The sequence below is a fragment of the Pristiophorus japonicus genome, chromosome 2, assembly GCF_044704955.1.
Source record: "Pristiophorus japonicus isolate sPriJap1 chromosome 2, sPriJap1.hap1, whole genome shotgun sequence".
Lineage (NCBI taxonomy): Eukaryota > Metazoa > Chordata > Chondrichthyes > Pristiophoridae > Pristiophorus > Pristiophorus japonicus.
The window spans coordinates 292472999-292485660 of NC_091978.1; the positions used below are offsets into that span (position 1 = coordinate 292472999).

Genomic DNA, 12662 nt, shown 5'->3' on the forward strand with positions numbered 1-12662 from the left:
CAAAGGAATTAGCTGAATAATGCAGCAAGATCAAAACAAATTTAAGGATCCAGCAGCTGACATGCTCTCAGGATGCCATAGGCACAGCAAGTTCCTTGTACACCACTGTGTCCCAATCCTTTGAGAAATTAATATCCAGTTCCAATCATAAGCTCAGCAAAAGTGTTTCAGTTTTGCATGTTTTGAAGACATTAATTATAAATACAAAATAAAATTAAATGTATGCAATCACAGAACTTTCCAGTTACGATCTTTGGTACAGTTTTCTTTAAAAAAATCAAGGGGTGAGCAGTTTGGCCACAGATCAGGGACTGTGTCACTAGGACAGGTCTTGTACAATGCAAAAGGCGCTTATAGCTTGCTTACATGTTAGCTTTTTTTAAAGTCAACTTCCCCTGCTCCCCATTTTTTTGGCCAGTTTTATCCACTCCTTTGTGGCTAAAGATGTTGACTCATTGTTATAGTATGATTCCATGTGTGGGTACCCTGTCCAGGTGGCCTTTTTCCACATTGTAAGTCTAGATAATACTGTTGCCAAGCTATTCCACTGCAGAAGCAGCACAATTACACCTGATCCTGTCCTCAGCTGACATCCATACACATGCACTTCCACTTGGGAGTACTAGACAGTGGTCACAAGGGGGATCCCTGACTGATGTGTGCTCAGCCCCCTAGTCCAGGGGCACTGAGGTGGAACTTCAGGCTGAAATAACCCTCATGTACATAAGAACATAAGAATTAGGAACAGGAGTAGACCATCTAACACCTCGAGCCTGCTCCGCCATTCAATAAGATCATGGCTGATCTGGTCGTGGACTCAGCTCCACCTACCCGTCCTCTCCCCGTAACCCTTAATTCCCTTATTGCTTAAAAATCTATCTTTGACTTGAAAACATTCAATGAGCCAGCCTCAACTGCTTCCTTGGGCAGAGAATTCCAGATTCACAACCCTCTGGGAGAAGAAATTCTTTCTCAACTCGGTTTTAAATTGGCTCCTCCGTATTTTGAGGCTGTGCCCCCTAGTTCTAGTCTCCCCCACCAATGGAAACAACCTTTCTGCCTCTATCTTGTCTATCCCTTTCATGATTTTAAATGTTTCTATAAGCTCACCCCTCATCCTTCTGAACTCCAAGGAGTAAAGACCCAGTCTACTCAATCTATCATCATAAGTTAACCCCCTCATTTCTCGAATCAGCCTAGTGAATCGTCTCTGTACCCCTTCCAAAGCTAGTATATCCTTCCTTAAGTAAGGTGACCAAAACTGCACGCAGTACTCCAGGTGCGGCCTTACCAATACCTTATACAGTTGCAGCAACACCTCCCTGCTTTTGTACTCCATCCCTTTCGCAATGAAGACCAACATTCCATTTGCCTTCCTGATTACCTGCTGCACCTGCAAACTAACCTTTTGGGATTCATGCACAAGGATCCAAAAAGAGTTTCATGCACAAGGATCCAAAAAGAGTTTCATGCACAAGGACCCCCAGGTCCCTCTGCACCACAGCATGTTGTAATTTCTCCCCATTCAAATAATAATCCCTTTTACTGTTTTTTTTCCCCCAAGGTGGATGACCTCACACTTTCCGACATTGTATTCCATCTGCCAAACCTTAGCCCATTCGCTTAACCTATCCAAATCTCCTTGTAGCCTCTCTGAGTCCTCTACACAACCCGCTTTCCCACTAATCTTAGTGTCATCTGCAAATTTTGTTGCACTACACTCTGTCCCCTCCTCTAGGTCATCTATGTATATTGTAAACAGTTGTGGTCCCAGCACTGATCCCTGTGGCAGACCACTAACCACTGATTTCCAACCGGAAAAGGACCCATTTATCCCGACTCTCTGCTTTCTGTTCGCCAGCCAATTCTCTATCCATGCTAATACATTTCCTCTGACTCCGCGTACCTTTATCTTCTGCAGTAACCTTTTGTGTGGCACCTTATCGAATGCCTTTTGGAAATCTAAATACACCACATCCATCGGTACACCTCTAACCACCATGCTCGTTATATCCTCAAAGAATTCCAGTAAGTTAGTTAAACATGATTTCCCCTTCATGAATCCATGCAGCGTCTAACCAACAACCAAACCTGGATCCTAGATAGCTCAGTACTACAATGGGTGGTAAATTTAGCAACTAAGTCCTTGGGTAGTTCAGCAAAGTTTTGGGAGGCCAGAAGGAGGAAGATCTCATAACTAAATCATGTGGAATCCAAGAGAAATATTGGGCTAAAAATTTGGCAATTTTGCGACCAGGTTTTTGGTGCTAGTTCACCTTTTTTGGCGAAAACCTGGTCGGTGGAAAATTCGGAGAAGTTTTGCGGTGGCGCTTTTCAAATACCGCTGGAGAGAGGAGCGCCGCTATGCAACACTTGAAATATCGCTTTCACCAAAAGTTTGGCTCTGAGCGCACCCGTATTTAGGACGGAAAAAAACACCAAGGAAAAAGCTGCGTTGCAGCCCTTGGATCAGCGGTAAGTATGAAGACCTGCAAAAAAGGCAAGTTAAAGTTTTTATTTTTTTAATTCTTTTGCAGCGATTCGCTAGATAAGTGAATATTTTTTCTTTCTTTTTTCCCCCAATTTATTTTCAGGTGTTTTTCTGCCCTCCCTAGGCCCAACTCGCAGCGGTATTGGCCTTGGACTAAAGTGGACGAGGATCGCAATTTGCGACACGAATCCTTGTGCAACGTCGATTTTTACCGCTGCGTAAATTAAACGTTGAATTTACGGCTTCATAGCGAAAGCGTTGCGATAACTGTAATTTTGATGAAAAAATACAATCATCGCCGAGAACCAAATTTCTAGCCCACTGAGACTTATTTCATTGTAGGTTCCAGGGAGCAACATAACTTGTGGCATTGTAATTTTATGACACAATCCATTATGCATGGATATTGTGATCTTCAATTTTGTTGGGTTTGTAATTTAGCTGCCATCACCAGATTTTTATATTAATATCCATCACCTACTTTAATAATGAGGGTTTTTTTGGGGGATTTAGTGCATCACATCAGAGAAAGTAGTCAGCCACTTAATTCTGCGATAGACTAAATTCTTAATTAATCTTCAAGTTGTTATAATACTCTTTTCATCATCTACTGTTTAGTTATTACATGGATTACAGATATTACAGATACTGAAACCATTTCAATGTGGATAACTCAGTATTACACTACATTATACATTTAGCAACGAAGCAATTGGAGAGATTGGCAAGTTTATTCTTGCAGCAAAGAGAAAGATCCCATGATGGAATCATGTAACTCGAGCAGAAAAGCAATATTGGCATCTCACTTGGTTTAAGCTCCATAATATTTCAGTCTACGTTTTGAGAAGCAAAACCTCAAATGCATAAAATCCATGTAGTGGTTCTGCCACTAGAGGTCACATGAACATTTATACAGCTCAATGGCAAATTTCCATTTGATCTCCTCGTTCTTGGAATGTGGTTCACCTGCGCATACAAAACAGTCTATAATCCAACTAACACAAAATCATGATGACAGTGCCCCTTTGAGGCTTTGTATACAAGAATTCTTTACATCACATTCTATAGTCGGTTTGGGAATTGCTTCTGTGCATAGCTTCTGAAGCATCAGTTTTAAGTTATTTCCCGGCCACGAGGTTCTTCTAAAATCCTTTTTTAATAAGATGTGTGCAAGTTAAATCAACTGAAGTTCAATACACCAATTTCAATAAAAGCAGAAGTATGAAAATAAATTGCAACCTAAATAATTTTATTCAGAAATTAGGTTGATCAAAAATTGCACGAAAGAGCCTCCCAGCAACGAGTCAACCCTTTCAAAAGCAGAGCAGAGGAAAGTAAGAAACATAAAGCAATAAAGATTCCTTTCATGGAGTGGGGGATTTGGACCCATGCTGTATTGGCGCTCAGAAGGGTATTCATCAAGGGAACACTCTCTTCCCATAAAATCCTGCTGTTAAGTACTGTGTTAAGAAAACATTTCATCCTGCTGATCTAACTGCTTGAAAGTTGAAGTATTTGTGATCCAAGGTTATATTGTTCTAGATCAGATAAATCAAACTCCGAGCTCAAATGACTTAATTAATGCTAAAAGGACACTGTGTAACCAGTGAGTGAATCTGAATGAAAATAATTAAGCATAGTAGAGAATTAAGCATTGCAAACAATATTTTTTATTAATCACATCAGCTCTGAGTTCTTTCTTGTAAAGGGTAAACTCTATATATGGGCTCAAGTTTCAGCCTGAGTAGCTCCTATTTTTTTGGAGCAACTAGTTTAGAATGGAGCATCTTAGAAATTGCAATTCTTGGCATTTAGTTTGCTCCAGTGCTAGTGAGTTAGAATAGTTTCATTGTAGACCAGATTTTTTTTTCCCCAAAAAGGGGCATGTCCAGCCTCTTACGCCTGTTTTGCAAGTTTAGGCAGCGAAAACTTACTCCAAACTAACTTAGAATGGAATAAATGTAGATTTTTGTACGCTCAGAAAAACCTTGCCTACACTTAGAAATCAGGTGTCGGGAACGAGAGATTGGGGGTGGGGGGCAAGAAGGGGGGGGGTTTAACAAACATTAAACACTTCACTTTTACAAATAAAGAGCCATCAATAAGAATTGATAAATAAATCAATAAATCAACCAATAAAATAAAAAAAAAAATAAAAAATTAAAAAAATCAATAAATAGAAAATTACCAACTGCAGCAACCGGGAGTCCTCCAACAGCATGCTGGGACGGGGCCCAACCAGTGTCGGTCTGTCTGACAGCGAGGAGGGAGGGGGGGGGAAGAGAAGGGGAGGGGGGGGAGAGAAGGAGGTGGGGAGAGAAGGGGAGGGGGGGGGAGAGAAGGGGAGGGGGGGGGAGAGAAGGGGAGGGGGGGGAGAGAAGGGGAGGGGGGGGAGAGAAGGGGAGGGGGGGGGAGAGAAGGGGAGGGGGGGAGAGAAGGGGAGGGGGGAGAGAAGGGGAGGGGGGGAGAGAAGGGGAGGGGGGGAGAGAAGGGGAGGGGGGGAGAGAAGGGGAGGGGGGGAGAGAAGGGGGAGAAGGGGAGAGAAGGGGAGGGGGGGAGAGAAGGGGAGGGGGGGAGAGAAGGGGAGGGGGGGAGAGAAGGGGAGGGGGGGAGAGAAGGGGAGGGGGGGAGAGAAGGGGAGGGGGGGAGAGAAGGGGAGGGGGGGGAGAGAAGGGGAGGGGGGGAGAGAAGGGGAGGGGGGGAGAGAAGGGGAGGGGGGGAGAGAAGGGGAGGGGGGGAGAGAAGGGGAGGGGGGGAGAGAAGGGGAGGGGGGGAGAGAAGGGGAGGGGGGGGAGAGAAGGGGAGGGGGGGAGAGAAGGGGAGGGGGGGAGAGAAGGGGAGGGGGGGAGAGAAGGGGAGGGGGGGAGAGAAGGGGAGGGGGGGAGAGAAGGGGAGGGGGGGGAGAGAAGGGGAGGGGGGGGGAGAGAAGGGGAGGGGGGGGAGAGAAGGGGAGGGGGGGAGAGAGAAGGGGAGGGGGGAGAGAAGGGGAGGGGGGGAGAGAAGGGGAGGGGGGGGGAGAAGTGGAGGGGGGGGAGAAGGGGAGAAGGGGAGGGGGGGAGAAGGGGAGAAGGGGAGGGGGGGAGAAGGGGAGGGGGAGAAGGGGAGGGGGGGGGGGAAGAGGGGAGGAGGGGGAAGAGAAAGAGAGCGCGAGGCTGAACGGGCTGGGCCCCACTGTGGATGTAGAGATTGGGCAGGGCCCACCCCCAGCAAGATGCCGGGCGGGCCCCACCACCGCCGACGTGTGGGGGGGGCGGGGAGAAAAAGATGAATGGGGGGCGTGGGGGGATGGGTGGGGGGGGGAGCGGGAGCTAAACGGGAGGGAGGGAAGGATGCCCGAGTCCACTCGTCGCCCTGGCAGCCCATTCGGCCAGGGCTATGGGCGGCGTGCTTCGGGCTCGTCCCACACAGCCTTGGAGGCCTGGAGCTACTGCACATGCGCGCACACTCTAGCGCGCATGTGCAGAGGTCCCGGCACTGTTTTCAGCGCCGGGACCTGGCTCCACCCCCCATGCGTTCTGCTGAACTGCGCCAAGGGCCTGGATCGACCAGACGGAGGTGAGAATACCAAGGTAAATAATAGGCGCCGTTTCGGTTCTAAAAAGTCAGCGCACCACATGGAGATGCGCCGTTGTAACCCTGAAGGCAAACTTGGGCCCTATATAGGGGAGTCACTGCATTTGGAAATTGAGTCATTCAATCTTCCCCAGCCCAACACTCAAGGCCTCATTCTGAAATGACATTGAAGGATCTGAAGTGTGTTAGCTTGACTCAAGTTGGTAGCTCTCTCATCCATGGGCCATCGGATTGTGGGTTTGAGCCTTTCTCATAGCATGTTTGACCTCATAATCCAAGCACAGTACCAAGGGTGTGCTGCACTGTAGAAAGGCGCTATCCTTTCGATGAGATGTTACACTAAGGTCCCACGCTTGTCTGTTCAGATGGATGTTAAATATCCTGTGGCTCTATTCAAAGAAATACTCAAAGGAGCAATGAGTTTTTCCTCAACAATTATGAAAAACAGATTAACTGGTCTTTCACCTCATAGCTATTTGTGGATCTCACTGTCTGAAATGGCAGCCAAGTCTGCCCACATAACAGTTGCTGCATTTCAAAATTAATTTAATGTAGGTGAAGCTCCTTAAGATGTTTGAGAATTGTGTTAAGTATTATATAAACCAAATGCTTTTTTCCTTCCGTTTTTGTTGGAAACACTTGTTGGAGTAACTAAGGGGAAACATTTCATCTGATCACTATTTGTAGCAGAATCCTAAGTGTATATCTGAAACATACAGCAAGCAAGGACACCATTAAGCTATCCCATCTGATGGAGACAAAAAGAGAGTGTAAGAAAGAAAGTGAAGAGGCCTAAGAATTAATACTCTGTATGTGAAGCAGGAAAGAATAAGGAAACCCCACACTAAATGTAGGTAAACCCAATTTTGGGGCTGGATTTGTCATTTTTTTTCGATCATTTACCACCCAAAATAGCACCGGTGGTAAATTCATCGCAGATTACCACCGAAATATCGCCAATTTCATAATTTAACACCGAAATACCAACGGTGTTAAATTCATCAGTGATTTATCATCGGTGGTAAAAAATACCGATCTTATTTTTTTGCCATTTTTATGACATCGTTAAGTATACAACACCAAATTACCACCGAAAATTACCAGAGGTAAATTCATTAATACCACCATTTTTACCACTGGCCTAAATTACCACCGAGAAAAGTAGTCTTATCTGACTGAATCCAGTGCTACGGACGCCATTTAAAAAAAATGGAGCTTTAGTCCATTCCACATGAGAGAAGGCAGAGTTTTACACAGACATCTTTAGAGTTCAGAGTTAGATTTTAAGGTTATTTGAGGCTTTTAGTGAATTATTTGAGCAAAGTGGAGGACATTTTAAGAATATTTAAGAAAATTGGAGGACATTTGGAAGACATTTGGAGGACAATAGCAGCTCATAAATCAACACTTTGCTTGAACAGTAAGAGTTATATTTCACCTTTGCCGCCCACTCTATTTTTGAGTTTTACCTTTCATTTTCTAAAAGTTAGATACAGTCCAAGAATGGTTAGGTTTAACAAAATTTTATAAAATGTTGTAAACCTTGAAAAATGTAAGTCAATAAATAATTTTTTCTAACTTCAACCATTTAAAAATGTTTGCAACAATATAACAACACAACCAGAACAAAAACAGCAATCAAACATCAGCCCCCACCCTTCACATATTTTACCTGCGGCCAAGACTCCAACACCGAAGTACCACCGAAAATTACCACCAGAGGTAAATTGATCAATACCACCATTTTTACCACCCGCAAAAATACTACCCATTTTACTTTGAGTGTTGCGCGATCAAAAATAAGAACAAAATACAGTTAGCCCTACCACCAGTCATATTTGATGAAAATAGCGGCCTTGAGTGAAAGTGGTATTTCGGTGGTAAACAAAAATGCGATTTTTAAATAGCACTGAAATACCACCGGAAAACCAGCGGGAGGGCTAAATGATGAAAATCCAGCCCTTACTTAAATTCCCTTTCTGTCATTTTGTGCTCATGCGCTTCGTGAAAAAAATAGATCTGAGTAACTACAACTTGTCATTTTAAGTTGTCAGATCAAGACAATAAAGGTTTTATGAAAGCACGCCTTGCACTCAGAATCTAAAGAAATCCTTTGCACATTGGCCTGTGAGGTGCCCATAGCACTAGAAGTAAAATGAGCATTCACCTTGCCTGGCCAGTAAAGGGCAATAGAAAGAAATATGTTCCACAATGCATTTAACCGTGGGCTGAAGGTTCCGGCCTCACCGGGTCCGTATAACGTGCGCACGGACCTGGCAGGCCTCGCAAAGGCCTGTTTTCGGGGCAAGATGCACATGCACCGAAACCAGCTTTTCCGATATATCAAGATATCCCTTGACAGATCCTCCACATCCCCGGGAGAAGGACATGCGAGTGGGAGAGATTGGGCTTCTAGCCCAACTCATGCCCAGCAAATGTCCTTCAAACTTTTATGCCTGGTAAAAGCAGGCATATAGCTTACTTTTGCCAGCATAAGAGTTTTAAAACATATAAAAAATTTAATTTAATCATTCATTTTTGTTAAAAACCCTGTCCCTTAAGGTAAGTTTATTTTTAACCCTATTAAAAAAAATTCCAAAAAATATGTATTTTTTCTAAAACATTTAATTTCAATTAATTTTAAATATGTGAGGTGTTTTTTAAATTTATTATGCTGTGTTACTTGTTTTGAGGGTTTTCTCATTGATAGTAATGGGAACTCGTAAAAACGGAGATCCCATTTTTATGAGAATACTACCTAGTGATTGGTGGTCCAGGCCCACGTAACTCCAGCATTTCCGTACATACGGGGAAGTTATCTTCCCTGTACGCTGCACTGCGAATGAAGGCCACTGACCGAAATTGAAGGCGCCTCCATGACCACCAGGTATTTTCGTAAAAACATTTCGGGTCAGAGGCGTTCCTCCAAAGGAAGTCTCCAACCGTAATTTTCCCTTGTGTGTTGTTCATTCATAGGTTTATGACCTAGAATCCTTAGGTGAATGAAAAAAGCCGAAAACTTTGAAAATGCAAGCTAAATTGTGCTTTATTCGAGTGTGCAGTGATGCGTCAGTGTGTGGTGCTACAGAATGGTTCAATTCTTCATTCTGCTGAGTTTAAGACTTCAGTCCTACACTAACATAGTTGATTCTTAACTGCTGCCCGCAGTTGTATCAAATTGCTATGAAGAACTGCAACAGTTCAACAAGGCGGCCCACTACCATTTTCTCAAGGGTAACTAGGGATGGGCAAAAATTACCGGTCTTGCCAACAACATCAAGAACCAGAGACTGCATTTTAAAAACACTGCATCGCTGTGCAGACAGGCTGAACAGACAAGAACACAAGAAATAGGAGTAGGAGTAGGCCATTTAACACCTTGAGCCTGTTCCGCCATTTAATAAGATCATGGCTGACCTGATCATGGACCCAGTTCCACTTCCCTGCCCACTCTCCATAACCCTTTATTCCCTTATCGCTCAAAAATCTGTCTATCTCTGCCTTAATGACCCAGCCTCCACAGCTCTCTGGGGTAGAGAATTCCACAGATTTACAACCCTCAGAAGGAATTCCTCCTCATTTCAATTTTAAATGGGCGGGCCCTTAATTTTCATTTCCCGAGTGGAAATATCCTCTCTGCATCCACCTTGTTGGGCTCCCTCATTATCTTATATGTTTCAATAAGATCACCTCTCATTCTTCTGAACTCCAATGGGTATAGTCCCAACCAACTCAATGTATCTTTATAAGTCAACCCCTCATAAGGACTTAAGAAATAGGAACAGGAGTAGGCCATACAGCCCCTCGAGCCTGCTCCGCCATTCAATAAGATCATGGCTGATCTGATCATGGACTCAGCTCCACTTCCCTGCCCACTCCCCATAACTGCTTATCGTTTAAGAAACTGTCTATTTCTGTCTTAAATTTATTCAATGTCCCAGCCTCCACAGCTGTCTGAGGCAACAAATTCCACAGATTTACAACCCTCAGAGAAGAACTTTCTCCTCATCTCTGTTTTAAATGGGCGGCCCCTTATTCTAAGATCATGCCCTCTAGTTCTAGTCTCCCCCATCAGTGGAAACATCCTCTCTGCATCCACCTTGTCAAGCCCCCTCATAATCTTAATACGTTTTGATAAGATCACCTCTCATTCTTCTGAATTCCAATGAGTACTCAACCTTTCCTCATAAGTCAACCCCGTCATCTCTGGAATCAACCTAGTGAACTTTCTCTGAACTGCCTCCAAAGCAAGTATATCCTTTCGTAAATATGGAAACCAAAACTACACGCAGTATTCCAGGTGTGGCCTCACCAATACCCTGTGTATAGCTGCAGCAAGACTTCCCTGCTTTTATACTCCATCCCCTTTGCAATAAACACCAAGATTCCATTGGCCTTCCTGATCACTTGCTGTACCTGCATACTAACCTTTTGTGTTTCATACACAAGTATCCCCAGGTCCCGCTGTACTGCAGCACTTTGCAATCTTTCTCCATTTAAATAATAATTCTTTGTTTTTTTCTGCCAAGGTGCATGACCTCACACTTTCCAACATTATACTCCATCTGCCAATTTTTTGCCCACTCACTGAGCCTGTCTATGTCCTTTTGCAGATTTTTTGTGTCCTCCTCACACATTGCTTTTCCTCCCATCTTTGTATCGTCAGCAAACTTGGCTATGTTACACTCAGTCCCTTCTTCCAAGTCGTTAATATAGATTGTAAATAGTTGGGGTCCTAGCACTGATCTCTGCAGCATCCCACTAGTTACTGGTTGCCAACCCGAGAATGAACCATTTAACCCAACACTCTGTTTTCTGTTAGCCAATCCTCAATCCATGCTAATATATTACCCCCAACCCTGTGAACTTTTATCTTGTGCAGCAACCTTTTATGTAGCACCTTATCGAATGCCTTCTGGAAATCCATATACACCACGTCCACTGGTTCCCCCTTATCCAGCCTGCTCGTTATATCCTCTGAGGGACCTGCATTTACTTTAGCCACTTGTTTCCACTTTATGTGCCCAAGTTTCCACATGATTTGCGCCTGATTTTTAGGAGCAACTGGTGGAGAACGGACTATCTTAGAAATCGCAATTCTCCACATTTTTTTTTTCTGCAGTTCTAGTCAGGTAGAACAGTTCTACTTTGGAACAGAATTTTTTCTTCAAAAGGGGGCGTGTCCAGCCACTGACGCCTGATTTGAAAGTTTCCACAGTGAAAACGTACTCCAAACTAAAGTAGAATGGAGCCAGTGAAGATTTTTGTAGAACTGAAAAAACCTGTTCTACACATTAAAAAATCAGGCGCAGGTTACAAATTAGGTGTCCAGAACGAGGTGGGGGGGGAGGTGAAGGGAACTCATTAAATTCTACAATAAATCCTTATTTATACTTCTACAAATATTATACAAATAAATCCAACCTGAATAAACATTTATAAGCCAAGAAAAGATTAAATAAACCATCTTCCTACCTGTGTGAAAGTGCTTCAGGCACGGAGAATTCTGCAGCCGTTCATTCCCGCGGGGGGGGGGGGGGGGGGGGGGAATTAAACAGTCGCTTCGTTCCCGTGGGGGGGAGGGGGGGGGGGGGGGAATTAAACAGTCGCTTCGTTCCTGTGGAGGGGAGGGGGGGGGGGGGGGAATTAAACAGCCGCTTCGTTCCCTCGGGGGAGGGGGGGGGGGGGGGGGGAAGGGAACAGTCGCTTCGTTCCCGCGGGGGGGGGGGGGGGGGGGGGGAAGGGAACAGTCGCTTCGTTCCCGCGGGGAGGGGGGGGGGGGGGGGGGAAGGGAACAGTCGCTTCGTTCCCGTGGGGGGGGGGGGGGGAATTAAACAGTCGCTTCGTTCCCGTGGGGGGGGGGGGGGGGGGGAATTAAACAGTCGCTTCGTTCCCGTGGGGGGGGGGGGGGGGGGGAAGGGAACAGTCGCTTCGTTCCCGCGGGGAGGGGGGGGGGGGGGGGGGAAGGGAACAGTCGCTTCGTTCCCGCGGGGAGGGGGGGGGGGGGGGGGGGGGAAGGGAACAGTCGCTTCGTTCCCGCGGGGAGGGGGGGGGGGGGGGGGGGGGAAGGGAACAGTCGCTTCGTTCCCGTGGGGGGGGGGGGGGGAATTAAACAGTCGCTTCGTTCCCGTGGGGGGGGGGGGGGGGAGACAATGAGAAGGCTGCAAGTGCTAATGTGCTTTTATAAAAAAAAATGTTCAAAAATTAAACAGCTACAAAGAACTACAAAAATGGCCGAGTGCCAATGTTTTTTTCACACTGAGCATGTGCGAACGCTCCAACGCGCACGCGCTGCGTTGCCGGCAGGAAAAAAACTAATTTAAATGGTACCCGCCCCCCCTCCCACTTACAAAATCAGCGCGTCTGTAGGCTCCGCACCCTGGGCGCCGCGCCAGGCAGACAAGGAGCTGCAGAACGCTCCAGAGTTGAGAGGTTTTTTTTAGGCGCCGTTTTAGGCGCGAAAAACGGGCTCCCAGCTCGGAGGGGCGCCCGTTTTTTATCCTGTGGAAACTTGGGCCATATGTACCTGTAGAAACTCTTTCTATGTTTTCTAGTTTTTGTGCTAGTTTACTTTTATAATCTATCGTCCCTCTCTATT

At 45.5% G+C, this 12662-nt stretch overlaps 1 protein-coding gene across 4 annotated transcripts in view; it reads right to left on the reverse strand.

Moving 5' to 3' along the window:
- Positions 1-12662, reverse strand: part of znf827 (zinc finger protein 827) — a 115547-nt gene that overhangs the window by 63453 nt on the left and 39432 nt on the right. The window lies entirely within an intron of this gene.